Source organism: Ammospiza nelsoni, chromosome 5, assembly GCF_027579445.1.
Source record: "Ammospiza nelsoni isolate bAmmNel1 chromosome 5, bAmmNel1.pri, whole genome shotgun sequence".
Classification (NCBI taxonomy): Eukaryota; Metazoa; Chordata; class Aves; order Passeriformes; family Passerellidae; genus Ammospiza; species Ammospiza nelsoni.
The window spans coordinates 10,695,176-10,720,998 of NC_080637.1; positions in this window are offsets into that span (position 1 = coordinate 10,695,176).

Sequence of the window (25,823 nt, forward strand, 5' to 3'; positions counted from 1 at the left end):
AAATGTGAAAGGGCCTGGAAGGTACTGAGTTACTCTGGTGAAGGACTAAGAGCCCTTGGCTTCAGCTAAAGCAAAGACCCACTCAGGGTGAGTACCTCACTCTGTGAAATAATCTTCTGACTAAGCATGTGCTATTTCCTCCTCTCCTGAAATAAGTGTGTGCACATTAACATCTGTAAATGTCAGACAAGTGATCTGCTGCATTGAGCAGTCTCACTTTAAACCTGTCTAATGCATGTCCTGTCTTAGTAAAGATACAGATGCTTTCTGTGGTCCTATAAAAACGTGCATTTGAATGATAAATGGGACAGTTTATAGTTCCAATTATTCTTGTCTCCTTTGAAGCAGGAAAACTGGCAATCCCTTATCTAGACTTTAGCAGGTTGAGATAAACCTCGATAGCAAAAAGTATCTGGATTGTCAGAGCTTTTAGCTACAGTAAACTGCTTAAACTGAAAGCAGCTGTTAGTCAAAAGGGAACAATACCCATTCATTTGTAAGATGTTCTGTGGCTGGGGTACTATTAATGAGTTTTTTCTTCAGATGAGACTATTGTAAAAAGTCTAAGTTACACATGCAGACACTCATATGCACAAACACGCACATGCAGTGATATAACACACGTAGAGTTTGAAGAAATCTTGTTTGGCTAACACACAGTAGTCACTTGGAAGAAATAATTCCTGGAGATCACTGTGTTTGGAAAACTATGGTTTGGTTCCAACAGTATAAAAGTGAGATTTCACTCACAGTTATGAAAATGTTATTGTTGCCTCTACAGATCTATTATTTCCATTTAATGTCTGGAACAGTAAAATTATCCTCACTGAGAAATTCTATTCTGTCTGCTTCTTATTTATTCTTAATTATATTGGAATTACATGGACAGTGCAGTCTTCTATCGTGTCTTCTGAATCACTACCAATGTATTTCATTGCATTATATAAGACAATGATTCTGCCTCCTTCCGTGTTTTGTACTATATTTCTTCCAAGCTTCTATAAAGTTTTCTGGTGCAAATTTAAGTTTGTGTTTTAGTTAATACTGTCATAAGGAAAAGATACTAATTAAATTTGTAGCATATATTCAGTGTCCTCACTTTTTTAGAAACATGGTTGCAGTCAGAATTCTGTGTGGACCTATTCAGTCCAGAATGAATTCTCCTGTAGTTGTGAATTATGTCCCCCAATTCTTTTAAAATGTCTATACTATGCACCTATTTTCCCAAACCAGTCTCCTGATAATATGAAAAACCAAATCTCCAAGACCAAAGCTGTAACTGACAAACTACTACAACTGACAGTGGCAACAGTATATATGATTTGCAAGAGGTAAATACTTACACCAGTTCAAAACCTCCCTTCTGTCTGCAGAAGTCTCAGTTCTGTTTAATTTTTCTGTTGTTTCTGTGCTCTTCTAATTAACTAACTTCTGTACTGAACTCTCAATCAGCTCTGCTGGGATTATAGCATATTTTCCCTTGAAAACCAGTTTGGACAGTCATGAAACTCATCCCCTGTTCAGGCTGGTACTTCCAGTCTACACTGACACTTGATTTTGCAACAACAGGGTAATGTCAGGACTCCCTTCTGGAATTTATGTATTGGCTGTGAGACAGGGGTGAGCATCTAGTGGGAAAGGTTAGGCTGGCAAAGGAGAGGTTTTAGGTTATAGTAGGTAATCTCCACACAGTTTATCCCCCCACATCCTCCAGTGGGTCATCATAACTATGTAGAAGTTACATTTTCCTACTGGTTCCTTTCTGTGGAGGCACCAATACATAGATGAAGTTTGAACTCCGGCATTACACTCTGAATTTGAAGCCTAAATACATAATTTCTTCTAACAGAGAGAATGGAGTTGGCAGCCCATGAAGAACTGAGGATTAGCTTTACCCCTTTCTTCGTATTTTTGCATGAATTCAGACTTAGTTGATTTCCAGACAGATTTTCCCATTTCCATATGCATATGCTTATTTTTGACATGGCATGGCTTATGCCAGGACTTGGCAGGTTGATCCACAATTGTGAACTTCCCTCCCAGAAAAGGACCTTGAACCAAAGACCCAAATTCCTTCTGTCAGGATTTCTTGTGTAATACTATAAAATAGTGGGCAGTCTAACATTTTCAAGCTCTGGTACCTTTCCAGTTTGAAATATCTGGTCTCAGAAAAGGGAAGAAAGATTATTTGAGTTTCACAAAGGTAACTGCTTGCATTCCTTGATCAGTTTTAAAGGGGAAAAAACCACTTCTAAGATCTGCAGATGGAAATTTAGGCTACTGAAATCAACTGTCTGCTGTGTGCCCTGTAACCTAGGTATCACCAAAGAATAATCCAGTCTATGGTACATGCTTATCTTTTTTCTATTGAGAATACAGTAAAATAACATCTTCTCCATTCACTTGGGATGCATTCTACTGCTTTCCTCTGAGCAGAAATTGAAATCTCCCAATCTGCAAAATGATTAAGATTTCATATGTGCAGGGTTCCAGGATCTGCTCAGAATATAACCCAATAGCCCAACAGTGTTTTCCTCCCTGAGCCCATGTTCTGCTGACCTGAGTCACTGTGCAGGCACTGGCCTGGAGCAGCCAATGAGCTTAGGAAATGTACCTAATCCACATGCAGGTATCTTCTCTTTGTCAAAATTGACTTCAATTACAACATAAAACTTTCTAGGTTTTTCTAGAACATTTTAGATAGAGTTTTGATGCGGTTGATCATAAACTGGATGCTAAAACTTAGCTTTAGATGGTATTTAAAAGGCTGCCGACTCATCAGAAGTAGTACTGGTGATCAATCTGAGAATTGCTTCTTCTATCCTTTCTCATCAGAATTTTTTTGTTGGCTGATGCAGCAATTATTGTTAGTTAGGTGCAAATGATGAGTAGAAATGAATCAAACCATACTATTGAGCACAACTGACCTGTCTGGACTTTATATTTTCCTTAACACAAAGAAATTGCTTATTTGACCCTGTTGCTCAATTCTCCATTTGCCAATGAAGTAAGACATCCTTGTGTTTCAAGACTGGCAAGGGACTGAAACCAAATTTCTGAAATCTGGGTAAAAATTGTAAAGGGTAAAAAAAGACAGTAAATTCAGATAGACCTTTAACATAATTATGGATTACAATACTGAGTTATAAAACTTTCTTTTCAGCGTTTGTATCATTATAATGCCAGGTATTTTGATCCTGCCATAGCCAATCAGATTTCATGAGAACATTAATTTGGTTTGGAGCCAAGAAATAGGTGTAAACATCAGACCTCATTAGATTTTCCTGAACTGGACTGACATTGAGGTTTATTTCAGGCCATATATAATTATGTTGTACTGTATTCATTAAGTTCATTTAATTCCTCCCCCATTTTATGTATCTGCTCCCCCCCATTTTGTGTAAAATGGTTCTGCCCTCCTCAGTTTTCCCGCCACAGCCCTGCCAGTTCTATTGTCAATCTGTTAGGTTCTATAATTCCTCCTCCCCTTTTTCCCTTATATGTATGCTTTTTCTCCTCCCTGGGCCAAGTCAATCACCCCCCACTCCACCTAGTATTCCAGAAGCTTCTCCTCTTTGGGGGTTGTGGTTGGCTGTGGTCCCGGGGCCCCTCCCATACCTGGTGCCTATTGGGCTCTCCACTATGTCATTTGTGTTAAGCTCATCCCCTCTTCTCCCCCCATTGGTCTTCTGTAAACCCCTCCCAGGTCCACTCCTTCCCTTTATAACCCTGAAGCACCCTTTGTTCTGGGTCATTCGCTGGGATATCGTGGGTTTCCAATAAACTTGTTTAGCCCCCAGTGAGTGTCCAGCTCCTTCCTTCTCATCGTTAGCAGCGATCCCGTCCGCAGCCAGCACAGCCCGAGGCCTTGCGACGCCGAGGGGCGCTGGCAGGTTCTGCAGCGAGGTGTCAGCTTAACCTCAGCGAGCCGGATTCTGACCTTCTCTGCTCTAGAAGGTTAGATATAGATACACGTCGCCGCATAATTAGACAGTTATTGTAATAATTCCAATTTGTTTCAGATCAAGAGTTTTGCATTACACCGTTTAAAGATGAGAACTGAAATCTTCTATGCCCCAAGGCAGATCAAAAGAAAATTTGTCATGTTCTATCCATCTAGAGGACAATAAACATTTGTATCTGTCCTCCAACAAGAGCCAACTCCTGATGCCTGTAAGAATGGCAGAGTTTCAGCAGAACAGAGGATGCCTGTAGATGTCATGTGTGTATGTGAAAGGAAAAATCTGCATTTTATAAAGGGTCATTTAAACCCACAATAATTAATTCATTTCTAAACTACTTTGTAGAATGAGTCCATGTTGAAGCGTCTTATGAAAAATGATTCTGCAGAATTGACTGGATTGAATGATTTGGGAGTAGATTATTTCATCACAATTGAAAGCTTTTTCCATCTGCTGTCCTTGCATGCATAGCCTGTTTCTAGAAGCATTTTTGACAGATTTAAGCTGACTGGGTTTATGTATTTACTTAATTTGTACACAGCAGGGTACAGCATCTACAGGCGGCTTCAGAACTCTGAGGCCAGTGGATCAAAAAGTAATAAAAATATTTATTTTTCTGAATAAAACCAGATAAGCTGAAAGAAAGCATATATGTTGAAAAAGAGGAATTTATTATTAATATTTTTGCTTTTTAGTACAAGCTCTTTTGTTTGCAGTTTATCTTGGGCTCTTTAGAGAATTCTAGATCAAAATCATCTTCTTCTCAGGTTTTGACTATTGTGATCTCTCTGCACCAACCTTTTAATCTTTGTCTCTTAAGACCCTCTCCTCCTTCAGTCATTCAAAACACTTATCCTTGCAATTGTTGGAGAAAAATTTTATCTTTTGGCATCATCAGATATTTCCTACTGCCTTTGTCTGAAATACCTTGAAGGAATTTTTTCAACAGCTATGTTGTTCTGACATTTGAAATACTTTTCGATTTGGGGGTAGGTGTTTTATTTAAAAAATATTACAAATCTGCACTACATTTTTGTTTTATTGTCATAGTTGATCCCCTTTATACTACCTAGAAATCCATTGAGTACTAAAGGGCAAGTAGTGCCTCTGGAGCATACTGGAAGGGAATACAACTTTCCTGAAAATTATTAAATAGCATATTAAATGATTACCTCATCTCAATTCATAATGAGCCCACCATATAATTCTCTTATAACTTTTGCTGTTTACTAATTTTTACTTAATTTAGTAACAAAACTGATCGTACAATAAATATTCAGTATGCCTTGCTGATAAATATTTTCTATTTGGGGAGAGGGTCCTGATCTTCTCATAATAATATATTAAAATTATCCATAAAATCCTGTAGAATTTCAGTATAAGAGGGGTTAGAGTTGAAAAATCCAAGTGTAAAGGTAGCAATGCCTGACTAAACTTATATGGTTACTTTTTATGGCTATTTGCTCTGATAACATGGTACAGATTGTGGCCATTGACTATAATAATGTGTTACTAATTGTCATCACAGAAACTGATGAGCAGTCTTGAGGTTTCCCAAGCTGAATACCAGGAAGTCCAGTTTTTAAGACTGACCCATGCAAGAAGATGCTGAGATGACTTTTTAGGTCTTAAAGAACTTTTAAACTCACAAGCAAAGTCAGGTTTGGCTTCATGGTTTATTGCTAATAAAATTGTTCTGTTGAAACATCCTATCAAAATACTCTAAATGGTTTCTTTGTTTGGGACATATGTTCTCCTAATTAATACCCTTCTGAAATCAGACCAGTGGATTGAAAAGGCCAAAAGATGAGATTCCAGAACTATTTCTGCACTGCTCTGATTCAGAGAGCACAGCTCTAGGGAAATTTAGGCACCGTGAACCAACATCAATGGTTCAAGGAAAGGTTTTTCTGCTAGAGACGTAACAGTGGGTGCAACTGGAGCTAAATATTGTTTCATGCTTAATATTGTCATAGGAAAATGTATAAAAGCAGGGCTGGATCAAAAGTGAGTGTGCTACAAGTAGAAAGAGAAATGCACATATCACCTAACTCTTCCACAAGGATTTTGGATGTTGTTGCAGACTAAAGTGATCAGCCAAAACATCCTCCCTCTTTCCAGGAGAGTGGGACACCTGCTATCATCCTGATGGCACACTGGGGCCATGTGGGCTCTCTAGAATATTGTCCCCTCTGTTGTGCTGACTCTGTCCACCAATGCAGCAAAGAAAAACTCATTCCTCCCTTATTACTCTGTCCTGCCATTTTATTAACTTCCTCTTCTTCATTTTGATAATAGGGCACAATCTAGATCTGTCTCTACATCACCTCTTGCTCATGGAAAATTTATTGCCAATACATCTCAAAACCTGCACCAATTTTGATACCCAAACAGCACCGTGAAGCAAAGAAATTTGACTAATAGATTAGAAAACAAAAGTGCAGGTCATAATTAATCAAAAATTAATATTTGAAGGAGTCTGAAGCATCAGGCTAAGAGGAGTTATGGAAGCTCCATATTTCAGGGAGAATACAACACTTCAGATGGTATACTCTTAAAATGAGGGGAGCACATGAGCCAGTAAGTTTTGTTCTGATGATTCATGATGTTTTCAGTCCATAACAAGACTTGAGGACAATAATGACAGAAGTTCTTCATTACATTTCTATTTATTTTATTAAGAAAAGCACCAAAAGCATTGTCCTTTTCATGAGACACTTGTCTAGCCCTTTTGTCTTTGATTCAGTATAATTAGAAGGAGAACTGTATGGATTGGGTGACCATCATATCTTCAGAAATTAGAAACAAAGTCATGTAAAGCAGAGCTGGAAATTCATCCCAGCAGTTTATCTCTTGTACAAACAAATGAATATTGCTCTATCCCAGTGCTCCTCCCTGAGTATCAGAACATGATATGAACTTTCTTTGGGGAAGATCCAACACATCTTCAGGAGCAAAATGAATGAGCCATTGGTCTCATTCTATTCCATTAATTCTAGATGCCAAAGACACAAAAGCTGATATGGAAGGAAAATTCTGATTCCACAGTCTTTATTTTAAAAACCACTCTGTTGGGTTTTTCAGGTGAGTTTTGTGTTTTTTGGTTGTTGTTTGGTTGGTTTTAGGGAGGTTATTTTTTTTGTTTGTTTTGGGTTTGTTTTTTTTTTTGGTGGTATGTCTTATAATGTAGACTTAAATATTGCAGGCAAAGAAACTTCTTTATATTTTCATTTCTTTTTTCTTTTTTTTTTTTTTTGACACTGTAAGGCTTCTCACAGAGCTGCTACAAAGGGAAGTAACATTTCACTCAGTGGCAACCAAAGTAAAAAGCACATCTGCCCCATAACATGTACTTTGTATCCACAAATCTGTCCATTTTTTTCAGTCAGTACTAATGTGACACTGTCTATTCCATTACAGTAGCTTGTAAATTATGATTAGACTTCCATTACATTTAAAATATATTTTTACACATATTTCTACAGAAATCAGGACAAAACATCTTCACCTACTTCTTGGCTTACTCATTTCCATTTGTGAAAATTAAGCTAGCTCAACTAAAAGTTGGAAGACAGGAGAAAATCTGTCTCTTCTTTTGCCCTCTCTCCAAAGAGGTCACTACTTAGCACATTACTAGTTCTTAGTCATAGTAATTGTGAAGGAAGTGAGTTCAGGCTGTATCATGTGTCAGTGAAATAAATTGCTGAATGTTCCATCATCCAAATGATCAAATAGCAAAATATTTGTGTTGAAAAAGGGCAGCACTTTGTCCCTGTACTTACATGAGAATTTGTGTGTACTCTGAAACTGATGGTCAGCAGATGTCAGAGGCTGGAAATCTCCCATTTTGTGAGTCCAAAAGGAGCAAAATATGAGATAACCACCAGTTTAATCTATAATATTTCTCTCAAACTGGGCACATGTCTCAGAGCAGAATTCTAAAGAGTTCAGAGAGAAAATTCAGATACTGAAAGTTTTAAGGGATCTTGGAAAATGTCTAGTTTAGACTAGAGACCCGTATGTTTAAGCTGGTTGAGACTGAGATGAGCTCAAACCACGAACAATTTTAAGTGGGAGTTGAACTTACATGCTAGTCTGTTCTGTGAGTCAGGCCAAAGTGCCTGTTATGACTAAGGAAGTTATTTGAGACTTTCTAGGGGCTAGATCACTGGAGACCTCCTCAAACGGCTGAGTCCTCACATTCTCACCCAGCTGATGTCAAAGACACTCCTGAGCAGGGCCAAAAGCTTGACTGACTTCTCAGTTTATCAGTTCCACACCACTTTCAAATTATGATTGTAGGAGAAGAGGAGGATTCCTCATTAGTTAAACTGACTGTCTTGGATTAAAGCTTAGTTGTGGAAGGGAGGTCCATCATCAGCTAATTTGTTTGTCTGCCTGGCAGGCTTTTATTTTGCTGTGGAAAAACCTTAAGCCCACAGTATAATGGCATTACTGTCTGGTATTCGTAATTCTAGCCACACAGTCCCCTTTCTTCAAAATTCATCTGCTCATTATTTGCTGAAGCCAACTTTATTTTTTCTGCAAGATGCAACAATAAGTAAACAACATATGTTGTTGATTCAAAGAATTAACAAAAGAGTATTTTTTTCCTGCTTGAAAATCCTGCCTGTTGAGTGTGTGTAATATACTTGCTGCTTTTGCTAATTTCTCCTGCTTCTAGATGTTTGCATTCAGAAGCTCAAAAGGACTTAGATGTTAATTGTACATGTGCTTTGAGTCATGAATTTATCCTTCTAAATATATCTTATATACACTTTGACAAATTCCTTTCTCTTTTCTTATTCTATCAGTCATTGTACAGATGAATACAAACATTTGTCCTGATCTTTAGGAAATGATTGTGCATGGCTGGGTGAGTTGAAGTTCCTATTTTCCTGCAGTGGAGTGTGATTTCATCTCTGGATTAGTGACACTGTGTTTAATGTACACGACTGTATGCGCTCTAACAGCAGCCAGCATCTAAAATCTGCTCTTACTGACATTGTTATCAGTTGTGCAGGACTGTTCCTCAAATGTCATCACTTTTACCTGCAAGGAGTCCAGGCATATTATAAATGTGATAGTGGAAACAAACTTCTGTGTTATTCCCAAACCCATATTAAAAATCCTACCATGCAAACCAATAAAGAACATTTAGCTGAAAGACATTGGTGGATTTGATGGCCTTTTTCAGTCAGTGATAGTAAAGGTGCAACTTTATTGTAAGTTCAGAGTGTAAGTTCTTCCCAGTAACATTACTCACCCATCCAGTTTTCAGGAAAGCCTCTGACACATTTTTGCTGACATCCTCTGGTTCTTACACTGTCTGAATTGTTCCTTGGCTTTGAAGAACATTTATGTCAGTGAAGTGCTTGCATGTGTGTTTGTCTAAATCTCAGTCACAGGAGGATTTACATAGGAAATTGAGATTAAATACCAGCAAATATAATTTGTAAAACAGTTGTCTAAACAGGAGAGGGAGCCATGTGAGACTTAGCTGGCCAATCAAAAAGCACGATGTGTAATGAGTCACATGAATATTCATACTGAGGAGCTAATGATCAAAGTCACCTAAACAAAAATAGCAAACAACTAAAAATTGAAGAACCATAAAAATAACTCATTTTGTAAAATTTACCTATGCCCTGGCTTTTCACAATTGCTTTTCTAAAATCTATTAGTTATTTGAAAGTAAAACTTTTTCCCAGTGTTCACTGATCTGCTAATCATGGGTAAAATACTGTCATGGTTTTATAGAGAGTGTGTTTTTGTCTTCTGTTAGCACCAGAAATCCTTCTATTGCAAAACATCTCCTTCCAGATACAGTTGGGAACATTGTTTATATGAGATATAGTGCATGATTTCAAACCAGTATAATACAACATATAACTCACTATATTCAGTTCTCTGTGCTCCTGTGAATTAGGAAAAGGTAAGAGGAGGTGATATATGTTTAGCATTTATTCTTCAGTGTACTGGTGGAGACACACAATCATATTTAGTACTCTGAAACTATGGCAATAAATTTTTAAAATTATTAAAGTAGAAAAAATCATGCCTTCTCTTTATGCAGCTCCTATTTTCTTTATCAGGCATTAAAACCCATTCTAAATAGGACATATGAAATAAAAACGATGATGTATGTCAGTAATGTGAGAAAGTTTTCACTAAGTTGCAGTAAAATTTACAGTACCAAGCAAAAAATGAGATAGTAAATATAATAGCAAATTTATTTTTTACTTATTTTATGATTTTAATTGAGATTCACTCATAGGAACATTTTAAAATGCAGCCTACAGTTTAGATTTGTTTCAAGATAACTATAAACATGCTATTTTCAAAAGCATACATAAAGCCTATAAATTAATAACAAATGTTATGTTTAATATGCATATATGTTAAATCTAACTGTGGAGAATATTATCTCATATGTCAAATTTAATCAATTATTTCACCTTTTCACAATATGTTTGCATGTGATGTACACTCTAGCAATTATTAATTTAAATAAGGAAGAAAGTAATTATTCTTTTAATATAAATTCTCTGTGGACACTACATTTAAGCTATGCATTCCTACCTACTTGCATAGAGTTCTGCCAATTGTTTGTACAATAATGGAGTCTGCATTTCATTGTCGCCATCTACTCAATTATTCCTAATCTTTTCTGACATCTTGTCCATGAAGACCTGTCTGAAATCAGGCATCTGCTTCTGATTAGAATCAGTTGTGATTTACACATATCAACTTCTAATCTCGCTTTAGTCACTGGACCTTCGTGTGGTCACTGGTCTCTACTGGCTGAATGATTTCTAATTTGATTATCCTGCATTAGTCACCATCTAGCAGATGTAGACATGAAAAATTTCCCAGTAGGTTTATAAAGTCATTTATGACAGGAAGCAATTTTTCAATGCATTCATCACTTCTGTCTCCATCACGCCATTTCTTTCAACAAAGGGTTTTTGAAATGCAATACCAAAAAAGGTGAAACCATACAGCTCCAATTTTAATGATTATGCTTCCAAGTTTCCCAAACAGCCCAGGCTAGATGGGTTGTTCACTGAAAAGATAGTCTTTTCTAAATAATTTGTGCTAACTTCTGTACACTCCTGGTTTTACTTATAATTGCCAGTAATCATTATATCTGTGAATAAATTTAAGTTCAGCAGTTAATCTCAATGCCATTAATTATTTACTCTGAGTGTTTTGTGATTGGTCGCCAGCCATACTGTGCTAACCACATGGTATTAGCACTGTATTAGCTGCTAGACTCATTACATCTCCTTTTTATTATTGAGCTAAAAATAAATTATAGACTAATGAATAACAAAATTCATATTCTTTTAATTAGTGACTTCATGTCCTCACTGAGACAGACATCTTCCTGAAAGGGAACGCCTTTGTCAGAGCAGCTGAGATAGCTTGAATAAACAGGATATTCAGCACAGGAGACCTTCTTCAGGTTTGAAACTGTGCAATCCTCAAAGTCAGGCACAGATTGCTCCAAGGTTTAGTAAACCTGTTATGAATTAGACCTATGGGGAGACAATGTAGTTTGAAACTGAAACAAAGAGGAGGGAGGAGGCATTTATGTAACTACTAAGTTAGCTAAATTATATGGGAGAGAATAAAGAGAGTTAGGTGGATTGCTGTCTGTGGGACATGGAAAAGAAATAAATATTATGGTAGGATATTTATGTGAAATATTAATTTTTCAAACAGTTATGAGAGGTAAACCCAAATAACATAAAATTTGACAAATACAAGATATCATGGGATGCAATAAAAGCTGAAAGATGTGGAAGAAAAGACGTTCTTTATGTTCATTATTCAGCAGGTTTTAGTCAGCACTAAATCAGTTAAAGACTTCTGGAACATTATTGCCCATAAACTGCAAGAAATTTTCAAATTTTCACTTTATAATATGGGCTAAACACAAAGATTATAACAATAATTTTTTTTATTCCTTGTGAGTCAGTTTAATTTTTTTTTTTTTTTTGAGGGAGCAGTAATGTCCAAGAGGAAGAATCACTCTGGGCAGAGGAGCCATCACATGGTCTGTTCAGGATTCAGAAAGGTCTACAATTTTGAAGCTGATCTCTACAAGGGAATAAATGCATAATAATAATAATCTCTGTTTCATTATTGCTCATGATTTTAACATCTTGATTTTCAATTTCATATTTAAATCTATTCTGGCTCTTATATTCCTCAAGTCACGATCCAAAAAAGAACAATAATTGCATGTGTCTGCTTTTAAAATGCAATAAACTCAATGTTTCAAAAATTAAATAAACATTTAGGCTTAAACCAAAGATAAATACATACAAGTGCTAGCAAGTGTATGTTTGTCCTAAAAACTGATAAAATAGTAAAAGTTTTATTAAATGGATCTCTTAAAGTAATGTGAAGTTGATATCATAACAAAAATGGTTGCTTGTCCCCATTATCAAACTATTCACAGGCACAGCTTTGCAGTTAGGACAGTGAGTATTGAATAATCCCTGTACATCCATGAAATATGCAATATCATTTTGACATTTGCTCAAACTCCATTTTACCCAAAATTATTTTAGTTTTTAATTTTACAGTGAAATACAACTACGTACGCAATCATATCTTTTTTTTCTTTCTTGTTTTTGTCCTTTTTCTAAAGAAGACCACAAATAGAATTGCTGCTATCTCTGTTACTGTGTTGGGCTTGTTTTAACTGAATGGAAGCCCCATATATGGAATAAAGTTCCTTCAGCATCGCATCCCTATTCCTCTGCAATGAAGTGTCTGGGTACTGATGGTCCCATTCACAGCAGAACTCCCTTTAATCTGTTTGACCACTTCAGCTGAGAAAGAACATTTGATGACCTAGCAAGTCCTGCATAATTTACTCATGACTAGGGCTTGAACTCAATGAAATGAATGTTTTAGAAAAATATTAATCTTGACTTTTTATCCAAGAGGGACAAGATGTACCACGGAGCCAGGACATTTCAAATATCAGGGCTGAAACCCTGTCAGCCGTTTAAGACTTTTTTTTTTTCTCACATGAGGAAAGTTAGTTCACCTGTTTTTTCTGGAATACTTTATTCCACAGTGTGCATCTAAGGAATTACACCACAGCAGGATGACCTGAAAGCAATCATTGTGTCTGAGTCAAGACAAAATCAGGTTTTATGAAATTGAGAATGCAGTTTGATTAAGGGGGAGTGAGAGAAAGAATGGAGAGGTAGGAGCAGTTATAGCATTCGGGCTCTCAGCTTTCTTCTGGTACACATGAAATTCTGCCCGAGGAAAATTTGTCAATATATACATTTTGGAAAATCTTTGCCTTTTGTTGAAGCAATGAAGTACTAGGGAAGAAAATCTATCAAAAAATTACTAAGCACTTCAATATTGCTTTTTGTGGGGATTTTTGTGGGAATTTGAGGGAGTTACACTGAAAACTAAGCATGAAGTTTCTGTCCACATTCTTCCTAATTAGAGAATGGAGAACGTGAATCACTTGTAACTGGGATTTTTTTCTAGTACTTTTTCTTCACTATTTCCAGTTTTTCCTTTAGTCCCCAGACTTATTTTTTACTATTGTTTTATTGGATAAATAGATGTTCTCAGAAATCTGTTATCTATGGCAAAGGAAATTCATTATATTTTCCTGGATCTTGTAGTAAGCTTTCAGTTCTTCAGGTTTTTTATATCCAGGGACAGGGAGTACCTTAAGCAGCATGAGATCCAGCATTCACTGGGAATGTGTGGCCTTGAATTCCACAACTTATTTTGATATAAAATAATTAAGCATTGTCGAAGGCAAGCAGTTGTGTGCATCTCATTCTTTCAGAGCTGCACTGGTAAAAGTATGGGACTGTCTGCTCTTGGAGGGCTTTTCTTCTCATTCTCATAGTCAGTGTTAGCTCATATTTCTGTTTGTTTCTCTATGGGCCACTCTGTACAGCAGATAGGTATTTTACTCCATGATCTACAGCTAAGGCATGTTTCCTTAGTTGGGAGCCAGCTGAACCTGAGCTGAAAGCTGACATGTGGTTTATTTTAATGGGAAATTTCTTCTGTTTCATCATGGTATTTGTCATCTTAAAGTAACTGCAAGTTGTAGTCATATATATCTTCTCCCTTGAGTGGGATTTCCCATATGATGGGGAAAAAATAGCAGAGTGTCATGAAATTTGAGTACTGAAAGGGAACACCTTTCCTCAATCTCAAATTGTTTCAAACACAAAGTAATAGCATCTCAGCAAGAAGACAGGCAGGCTATTATCAAAGCATATCTTTTATTTTACTCTGTCCTAGTAGAGGCAGAATATCTCTCACAGAATCTCCCTCACTAAAAAAAGAGAAGAAGTTTGTTAGCATTTTAACATTTTCAAACATAGGTAATTTGAATGTGTTAAGAAACACCAAAGGAATCTTGCTCTCTTTGGTCTTCAGTTTTTATCTAGGCTTATTATACAAGGACTATGATAATCAGGGAATTTTTGTGTAGATAAATGTTTTTCACCACAGTTTGAAATTAGAGTAGTTAAATAATTGAAAGTATACCTACTTTATGGGAGACAGATTTTGGAACCTGACTTCAGCCACCTAAAAGAGATTTCTGTAGGCTCCATGTGTAAATTGGGAATAGTCAGTCTGTAAGAATGACTTAATAACTTGGTGAGTTCTTTTGGATGATCTATGAAGTACAAAAGTACATTCTACAAAAGTTGATGCCTCTCTTGCATTCTTTGACAGCAATACCGTGATGTAAGCATAGGTCTATTTGTGAAGAAAATTAACATTTTCTAAAGCACTAATCATCAGTTCTCTTATGAATTGGAGTTGAAATTAGAAGAGTCTTAGAAAACACTACGTTATGATGAAGTGGAAATCTCTTTTTCACTGAAAAATCCATACATGGAGAAAATCATATGTTTTTCTGAGCTCTTGTACAAGAGGAGGTCAGTGGTGTGTCTGGACAGGAAAATTGGGAAAACAGGAAAATTGGGGCTGATCACATATGAAACTGATTAGATTGTTGGCTCTTCTCTAAAAAGTACAAAAAAAACAAAAAAGGAAGAAACCTCATCATGCATTCAAAGTTAAGTTCCTTATAAACTGTGAATTTTTCCACCCTTCTAATGGCATTTGTCTGAAGTACAGTGACAAGGAAAAGGTTTAATAAATAAATAATTTTCAGCATTTTATTTATAATAATGAAACAGAGGATGCAGGAAAAAATTAGTTAAACATAACATCAAGGACTGCAATTTTCATGTATGGAAATATGTTCATCATTAAAAAGTGCTACATCTTGATATGGTTGACCAGTTGAAGTTTCAACAATAAAAAACCATTGGTTTGGCTTCTTTCATAACTAAGTGTCCATAATTTCTTCTCTGTTTCGAGATACCTTCTCATCTTTCCTCTTACCCCTTTCTTTTTTTTTTTTTCCTTTCTTGTCCTTTTTCTCCTCTTTCTTTCTTTTTTATCTTTTTCTTTCCTTTTTTCATTTAAATATAGTCAAGGGAATTTTAAACTACTCTGCCATCCACATCTGTCTACCTTTTATGATGGAACTAAGATGCCTAACTTAAAAACTTATATGATCAAGGGAAAGGGACATGTCTTTCCAGAGGGAGAAATGTGGTCCTGGTTGGACTGATTTGACATAAAATGAACGTTGGTTTCTCTTCATGGGTGTAGTCCAAGCATTAACGATGAATGAAGGCATGCACGTGCAAAACGTGGGCCCAAATAAGCTGTCAGATGGAACCAGTCACTAAAGACAAAACTCAGGGGCAATATACCTCAGGAATTTTGCTCAGGGTGAGGGGAACTCACTAGGAACTGTGAGAAGAGTTAAGAATATAAAACCATCTGGTTTTAGTCAGATTTAAAACGCACGTGTGCCAACATCATGTTGTTGATAGTGGTCAGCAAATGCTTTGGTAACTGCACAGCTGTGCAGCTTCCAGCCATCTCTTCTAGGGGCTTTCTCAGACTGAAGATTACTCCACATCATCTGGTTTATTAGTTTTTGATGGATCTTCCAGGGCTTAATTTTTTTAATGTGTTTCTGAATCCATTTACACTTTTGGCATGGGAAATTATCTGTGGCAGTGAGTTCCACAATATAATGAGGTGCTGTGTGAAAAAGGACTCCAGTTGCTTCCTTCAACCCTACTGCCTGATAATTCTACCTAGTTTTTCCCCATCCCTGTGTTGTAAAATACAGAAATTATTGTACTCCAGTGACCTTCTCAGCCTCTTCATGATTTTACAGCCTGTCAAATCACCCTTGGTCTCTTCCTTTCCTGAGAACGGTTCTAGACTATTTAAAACTTCTCAGGTGGAAAACATTCCTCTGCACTCATCATCCTTGTCATAGCTCTCTATATCTTTTCAAGTTTTACTATATTTATTTGGAGAGGAGAGTGGTGAGGAGCACTTTCAGCAGCATAGCAGGTGTGTTTGAGTTTTACAGTGTTCCTATTGTGTCTTTAACAGCATTTAATTATTCTCTGATTGTCGATGATCACTGAACTGGTGATTCTAGAGAAACAACAAAGATCCAGAAATCCTCTTCGTCATTGAGGGCAGTTTATTTAAAGTCCATAATGACATAGGAGTAACTAGATTTTGACTATTTTATATTTATCAACACTTAATTTTTATTCGACCTTTTAACCATCCAATATAATCTAGCATATTTGACTTTCCAAAGTCAGTTTCTGGCATTACAGTCTCAAAAAGATGAATATCAACAATTTTTGTTTTTCTTTTCATTTATATTCAGCCATACGCATTTAAGTGCAGATCTTCGTGGATTAAAAATGGTAGCATTTCTGATTGTTTGTTCTCATTATTTGTTCCCCACCTTTTAACTGGCCATTAGTCTGTGAGAAAACCTTCCTTGTTAGAGTAAGAACTTTGATTAGGAACTTTGAAAGGTCTTTGAAAATTCTTTTTTTTTCTCCCACTCCACAGTGAAGCACACTTTTCCCCAGCTAAACTCATACTGAATATTCTCCATTAAATCATATTTATTCATGTTGTTCATCATGCATTTCAGTTACTTGGTCCAAGAAAAAAAAATTAAAAATTCTTATGTGTATTTTCCTGGATATCTCCTGTCAGATGCTTTGAAAACCCACCATTTCATTCAGCATCTTCAGTCTTCCAGTGTCCAAGATGACTCAAGAAATTCTGACCATCTCAAATATAATCTGATTTTGAGTTTTCAAGGGAAAAATCTTTTGATTTCTTAGTATTATCACTGAAAAAAAAAAATCAGAACTCTAAAACTATTCTAAACAAACTTCAGTTTGAGTTATTTCCTTGCATTTTTCTGCCATAAAGAAAGTGTCAGAGTTTACCTGCTCTACTCTATAGCAAACACCAATGCCAATAGTTCAGTAATTATTTCTTCTAAGACTTCATCTTGTTGGAGAAATTATCTTTTTTTCATCTTTTATATCAACTATCAACCCTGAAGACAAACTGGCAAGGTTCCTGCTTTTGGTATGTTGAAAAAAGGTTTAGTCCCAGCTTTTATCCCTCCTGCAATTATTGAAGAAAGCGATTTTTGGCCTGCATTATTCCATGCTTGATGGACTTTATGCTTAATTCCACCCATCTTGCTTGAAAGCATCTCCTATTTATTGAAGAAAGCTCTCTGGTTCTAATACTCTGTGTTATTCTTCCATGATGCTTTTCTGAGGATCTGTTAGGGTCTCTGGGTAGGCAGCACAAGTTTACTCTAAGTCTTTGTTACAGAGCTTTAGAACAGTTTCCTTGCCACCTGTGAGCAGCTTGCAGAACCTGCAGACATTTGTTAATAATGTATTTGAGGGGAAAAGAGATTTTGTGTTACAGATGCTCATGTGTTTGACAGTATTTGAGATTAGGATTCACATCTTGAAAAAATTTTTATGATATGCTTTTCAAAATTAATTAAGGCAAACTCATGGTTGGATTCTATGATCTTCAGGTTCTTTTCAAATCTAAATGATTCTACAATTCCATTTATAGTCATTAACAAAATAATATTTGATGTATTGTTTCATATAATACGAAAAGTTACTTTGGTGTTTTTTCACTACTGCAAGGGTTAACATTCTATTTTTCAGGGAAATCTTCAATAATTTATTGAATGTGAAGGAAGGAATACAATTTTCCATTCTGAAGATCAGCAAGGGTTTACAGATTTTAATTTCTTCTCCAGGGTTGTTTGTGCTCACTATACAAGGAGCAACCATGTAAAACACAGAAATAATACTGGGAATAGAGTCTTCTTAGGTGAACAGCGTGGAAGGAGAAGAATAAATGGGTAAAAGGAAGTTTCTTTGCTCAAACACTAGACAGAGGCTTTTCAAAAGTTCCATAAGGAGGAGCAGGCAAGAGGTTGATAGATAAAGCTGTCTTCTTGAAAGAGGAAATATGTAGTAGAGGTCCCTTTTAAAAAGCTTTGAAAGCAAGTTTCCTGCCTCTGAATATATGCTCTGGCACAAGGACAGACATCAAGAAAAGAACATAACTCTTTCTTCTCTGACAGATGTCCTTCTGAATGAATGCCCGTGGCATTTGTGAAGTCAGGCATTTGAGAAATCAGCACTTCTAAGCAGAATTACGTATTTTCTGAGCCCAAGAAATGGCACTTTCAGGATACAAGCTTTTGCAACTTTTATGAGAAATGCTTGACATAATGTCTTTTATATCAGTTGGCACTTAAAGGTGTGAATCAAGAACATGTAATGAATGCCTGACTTGTGGGATGCGGGACAGTTCTTCTTGTTAGGATATTTCCAGTGTAATGAGGAACATAAACTGATTCTGAGCAGCTCATCTTACTTTTTGTTAATTAAAATAAATAATACTTTTATCATGAAGTGACTGCGACAAACCACTTTTGTTCTACTGTGGCTTCAGACTAACTGTTCTTAGTATATTACTCATTTTTCCTAAACATCTTCTTCAGGAGAAACCTAAAAAGGTCAAATCCTGGTTTATGAAAAGCTGCTTTTGACTCACTGGTATTGTTGAAGTAGAAAAGTGAGCAGTATTTAGACACATGGTAGACAGGAAATATATTTCTTCTTTGTCAAGAAATGACATAAGTTTTTCTCATAATAATCCTTTGCATTTTATTAGGGAAAAAACATTAACCATAAGAAACACAGTTGAGGGGGTGTTGCTTTTTAATTAAAACAGGATGGTTTCACCTACTTAACTGTCATGATCCAAAAACATAAGCATGTCTCAATTACTATTTTGTATGGCACATCATCATTTCAGTACAAATTGGATTCAAAAGTCTGAAACAGTAAAATCCTGAAACTAGGATGGATAATGAAATGGAAATATATTAATTTTAACGATGCCTTGTTCCCTACATGAGCCTATGTGGGCTGATGCCTTCAGGAGGAACAATGACTTATAACTATTTCAGTAAAGTTTATGATTTACTCTTCTTCTTAAGATATTTTCCACTCTATTTTGCAACTAAGAACCTAGATCTTCCTGTAAAAAAAAAAAAGGTGTTAAAAAGAGAACTAACACAAAAAATGTATCCAATAAAATGTTTAGAGTTTCTGAAACCAATATTCAATGAATAATTTTTTTTCCTTTGGTGTACTTGGATTTCAGGTGGGACTTAGGGGCTGGTTCAAGTAAACACTGCAGTGCCTGAAACTTGTGTCCCGTAAGTGTGGGGGGTAGGCAGATCCCTGCTCTGTGTCCTGTGCTCTCTGACAGGCTCTGGAAACTGCCTCAGTTGATAGGAGATGTCAAAGCAGCAGTTGTCTTTGAGATTCTTTCACAAGAACGTTTTGGTACACACCTCAAGACTGCAGTCAAGAAAGTCTATGAAACTACAGTTCAGTTCTTGAAACTCTTTTTAAGGTTTAGGTGAAAAGTGGTTTTTTGTCAGTTTGTTGTTTTTTCTTTTCTTAAATATAGTTGTCAGTGGAGCAATTTTCTCCATTTCACATAGCACTGTCTGACCCAGAGGACTTCTGAAGTCTTTCTTGAGTAGAAAGGCGAAAAATCAGAGAAAAGAACACAATTTGCACAAATTGCCAGAAGCTCTGCAATCCACTCTTTCTACATTTGGAGAAATCTCTGGAAAGGTTTCTCAATGCCCCTTTGGCAAAATTCTGATGTGCAGAACTCAGTTTTGTTCATTGCCTATTGTCATTTCCAGTGCAATGGAGACCCTGCTCAGTCCGTAACTTCTTTTCCAGGGCAATGTCAATCCCTCAGGTCCAGTGGCATTGCATTTTCTATGGTGCTATGGGGTGCAAGCAGCCCTTGAACTGCTCTCAATGCTGATTGCTGAATTCCTGCTCAGTAACGCCACATGACATATCTGCATGTGTGGAAGTAGAATTTGTTCCATATTTGAAAGATACAGATATTACTTTACTGGTTTTAGTGTGTGCTTCTTTGGTTTGGTTTTTTTTTTGTTTGTTTGTTTGTTTTCTTTTTTTTTTTTTTTCTTTTTTTTTTGGGGGGGGGTTATGTTCAGATGCTGGAGGTTTTATTCCACTGATTGTAAAAGAAAGACAAATTTTAATCCCTTTGGTTTGTGCTCGCTCGTGGTCAAAGCATTTTTAGAAAACCTGCAATGGGACAACTCTAAGAATGTCAGTACAGGCTATGAACCAGCAAAAAGCATTTTCTGCTGTTATGATGCATAGAAGCTGTTTACAAATAAATCTGGATTCACACTTTGAGAGGTACTCACTGAGCTTTATCCATTTGAGCTCCTGTCACGTGTTTCATGTCATATTCTGGCAGGACTGCCAACTTTACATTGTTGTACACTGCTATTTGCATCATAGAAGGAAATTGCTGAGGAAATAGTTAAAAGGGTAAATGTCTTTCTTATGCCAAGTAGTTGATACATTAAGCTGTTGATTTATGCTATGAATGCTGTATGTTTATGTTTCAATATGTTTTATGTTACTGTGCTCTTTTTTTTTTTTTCTTTTACTTTTTAATCTTCTGTTCTTTGAGCCTGTTATATAATCATAGATTTAATTCACCAGTTGCTGTGCCTGGCCTTAAATATTTACCACACAAAAAAGAAACACTGTGAAGAGTCAGAGTACTGATACAAAACAATTTTCCCTGCAATCCCCTGTAGGTAGAACATGATTAATTTCACAGCTGTGCATCAGAGCTGGCCTTGCTTAGTATACACAATCTATAAACAATGCATGTACATATTTATACATAATGAAACAAAGGAAAGAGCACAGAGTTTACTTGGCCAAGAGCAAGTATTGCATCAGTCTAATATCTGAATGTCCCCAGAGGCAGGATGAACCTCACAGCTTTGTAACATGATAATTTGATGCTCTAATGTTTTTTTTTTTTTTCCATTGATGTTATAATAAATACTAGAGAGATGTTTAATTCATATGTAGTCCATAGTACTGAAATCATGTGTCTTTGCAATATAAGTATCGCCAGGATACAATAGAACACCATTTTTTAATCAGGTAGCCTTCAGTTCAAACTGTGTTCAATTTCACAAAATAATGTCTAGAATAAGAACAAAAGTTATTTAAAGTTAAGTCAGTTAATTCTGTTTATTTTACAGAGAGAAGTGATAAGAATGGGAGTATATGTTGTGACATATATTTATTAAAATTAGAAATTAAGAAGAAGGGCTATGGGGAATTATATTTCATAAGAAGTTTTCATAAAGATTTCTGAATAAAAAGAAATATTAGCTGTCTAAAATGATGGGAAAGGTCTATGAATGGCAGTATGTAAACTGTGAAATGTTGACCTGTTCCCACTCTAAACTTTATTTAAATTGGTACCATTACCTAATGAGAGAATAATTATCATTAGTTGATGAGTGAATTAAGTTCAGACTTGAAAAAATTAGCTTGATGCTGAGTTGAGGTCCTAGCTAAAATTTGCAGACATGATTTCAATTCTATAAACTAAAACTCTACGGCTTTTTAACTGATGATTGCCACAAGCTTGATATTTTGATTTTCAACTTCAAATGCTGCAGATGTCAGATGTTTCCCTGCTGTGTTTCACAGGCCTGTGTCAGTGCCCCTGCAGGGAAACCTGCCCTTGTTTAAAATCTGCTGGGTTTTGGAAAGACCAACAACAACATCCGTTTCATCTACTGATTCTTAGGGTATGGATATTTTAAAGTATTGAGGGAAACCTGTCTCGTGTAACGCCATCAGTTGTAAAGGGATTTAGGAAACTGGCAGAAACAGAAGTGGGCTGTCCATATTAATCCAACAAGCAAATGACAGAGCCAGGAAGAGAACCTAAGTGTCCAGAATCCATAACAAGTCCTGTTGGCTGCACCAAGTCACCTTGCAAGGACTTAATTTCCTTGGTGTGTCTTCAGTTTCTGTGCTACATAAAGTAATTCTGAAATTACAGAATTTGTGTTCAGCATGAAATTTCATATTTTTGTTTGCAAAAAATATGTAATGTCTTCTTTTTGGTTTTTTGTTTTTTTTGCCATTCCAAGTTAATTTATGTACTATCTTGGTACATTACTATCTGGTTAATACAGAAATTTGTGGATTTAATGAAACCCATGGCTATTACCTGTTTGCATTATCACAGGAAAAAAAAAAGAAAAGATTAAACTAAAGATTACTGTTTGTCCCCTTGGTATACTTGGGTTATCAGTTCAGAAGATCTTGAGTTGTTCATGATAAGCCTGAACTTTTGTTCAGAGGGGAAAAAAAAGTGATTCACTGACTGAGTCAGAGCTCCCTTTTCTTTCACCTTTTTCTTCTCTCCCTCCCCATCACTCTCCTTCTCTCATGCACCCCTGGCCCTCCTAAATTATTTCTTTTCTTTTGAAAGTTTAAAATAAATGATAGCAGCAAGCGACTTGGCCGCTATGCCTTGGTCCTCTTTTCCTGGTAACCGAATTAATGCTGTTTTCAGCTGTTCCGAGGAAGTCTGAGACGTGCATGTGTTGGTGAGTGCTGTCTGGAGCAGTCACTCTGCACCTGTGAGTTATAGTCTGGAAAGGCACAGCCAGCCTGAGGCTAAGCTGTTTCTCCCTGGCAAAGGAAGTGCAGCACCAGCCCTGGCAGTCTCCAGCCATGGAATAACTGGCTGCAATCATTAATATGATATTAGTACAAGTGGGTTTTTTGATGACAATGCTGTACGTGAAAAGGAGCAGTAATCTGCTGACCTCCTTGGAGAGCACGCCTGACAGCTTTTCAACAAGGCCTGGAGGGGAAATTCCCACCTCCAGGCAAGCATTTAAAGCTTTATTCACACTATATTGCACCTTGCTCTTTGAATGGCTTTGGTGGTTTTATGGTTATCTAATATGAACAAAAGAGAGAGAATTTGATCCTAAGCAAATGTGTACATGTGCAGGAGAGAAAGAAAGACAGAGGCTGAAATATTTTTTTCTGAAACTTGAGCCTTAAATGATTATGCTTTGAGCATTCCTATCTACAGTGGAAATCCTTTCCCCACAGTCCATCCAAAGCCTGTTCAAGTCAATGGCTCTTGGATCTCTGTCATCTGCAGCTATGGCAGACAAACAAAACAAACTGCTATCAACTGTAATATGACCTAAGTGTTTGCAGCTCCTTAGCAAAAAAAAAATAAAAGTCTGGCTTTGGTTAATTTCAAGAAGCTTACTGAAGTGTTTGTTTCAAGCATGCTCTGTTTCTAAGCAATTTCATATAAAGGAAGCAGGAGAAAATATAAGTTCTCATTGACTTGTTCCTGCGCCCCATTCAGGAAAAGGTTTGAATACAGTTTTGAAACTCTTTTTTTTCCTGTTCTCCTGATAATAATAGGATCATTTAGCTGCACTTTGAAGGCAGAGAATTTCTATCTGTCCAAAAAAAAACCCGTAAGTTATGTTTAAAAACATCCAAAAGAAATAGTACATGTTGATTTGGCCCAAGTTGTTTTGTTTCCTTGAAACTCTGCTAAGGACCTGGCCCAATGTGTTTCATTTTGTCCAAGTGCTTTAGATCCGTGGCAACAAGGCCCAGAACATATCACTGATCTTGTTTATGAAAGTGTAGATATTCTGAGAATGAATAAAAAAATCTTGTCTTGGAGACATCAGCACACCAGCGTCAGTTTGTTCACTTTCTGCTGCAAATTCCTGGTGAATGTCTTCACTTTTACGGACAGAGGTTAGGTAGTCATTTGCTTTTGGAATTTAACTTCTTTTAGCTGAACCAGAGGAAAAAACAGAGGACATGAACATCAGAACTTCTTCCCTTGTCATAAAGTGCTGAATGAGTTTGCTAGAAAATACAAACTTCATTAATTATTAATTAAACACTTTATTAATTTTCTGATTGCGACAGCAGACAGAACTGCTCTGCATAAATCAAATTGGAAATATACTTTCTCATGTGCTTTCCTGTCAAAATTGAAACCTTTTGGTGAAAATTGCAATCAAGACTGCTGTCTTATGTACCAAGAGAAACTATAGAAAAAGTGGAATATTAAAAAGGGATTAACAATAAGGGGATTTAGAAGAGTCACTAAGAAGAACAGGACCAAAACTTTTAGTAAGTGTAGCTCTGGTGGCTGGAGGTAGTTTTTCTCCTTTCCACCATGCTGGATAATGTGAAAAGGGGTGACAAAGTGTGTTTGCACATTTGAGGCTAGAAGGGGCAGAACTGCACCCCTTCTACTGAGGTTTATGAATATTCCCTTCTATTACCCCAGTTCCACAGCGTAACTTCTCCCAGAAAAAAAAAAAAAAACCAAAAACCAAAAACCAACCAACCAAACAAACAAACAAAAAACAACAAAAGAAAACAAGCAGAAATTTTAGGTGTTTATACCTTAAGATGACGAAGCTGTTTGGTCTGCTTTGGGAGTCTGTGCCTAAATCAGATGTTCAGCAAAGAGACTCAAGTAATGCTATAGGGAAGAACTTCTAACAGCAAAGACCAGTTCACTTGTTATGTTGCAAAGATATCATTAATTTTCTCTTCCTTTAGAAAGGTGCTCACTTGCTCCAGTCTCTGTTTATCTTGTCTTCTAAGGTCTCAGCTGAACTTGTATTTATCACTAGCTCAGAGAATCTTGCTAAGATCAAACCTGTTGCCACAGAAGTAAGCCAAACCTATGATCCTATTGTTGCTGGCAGTAAAAAAATCTTACCAAGATGTTGGAAACCTGCAAGAATTTATCACTGACTTGAGTGATTTCCCAATTTTCTTTCTGCTCAATCACTTAAGCACATTTCTGATTAGCATTTCACTGGACAGAGACAGATTTGAAATCAGTGTTCATTCCATAGATGTAGCTTCCAAAATAGTTTCTTTTACAAAAGACATTCCACAAGCATGATCAAATAAAACATGTTTCTATTCCACCACAATGCAGTTCAATATAGGAAACTATTTATATATATTTAAACAGAACAGACAGCAGTAGAAACAAGTCCCTTTAATGAGCCATTGTTCTATAAACCCTTGACTTTATGAATTTTCACTTTCTTAAAACTTGGAGTTCTGAGATAGGTTAAAATGACACTTTATAATTATAATTTGATCCAGAATAACCCATGATATGCTATGTCATTTGCACTTAATTCAAAATAACAGCATGTAACTCTTTCACTGAGAGAAAGAAGAAAACTTACCTTCCATTTGTGCCCCAAAATTCTTCCATTCATTATTACAGTGATCTTATGCCTTATTCTGTTTAATTACATTCCACAGAAGTTGCATTTGTAAATATGAACTGACTGTCAAAATATCAGGCATGCATGGGAAAACCTTGAGAATACTATTTCAAAGGAAAATCATGTTTCATATCTTGAAAAAAGAATACAAATTACTTGAGCATGTTTATCTATGCTTTTTTTCAGGTGCT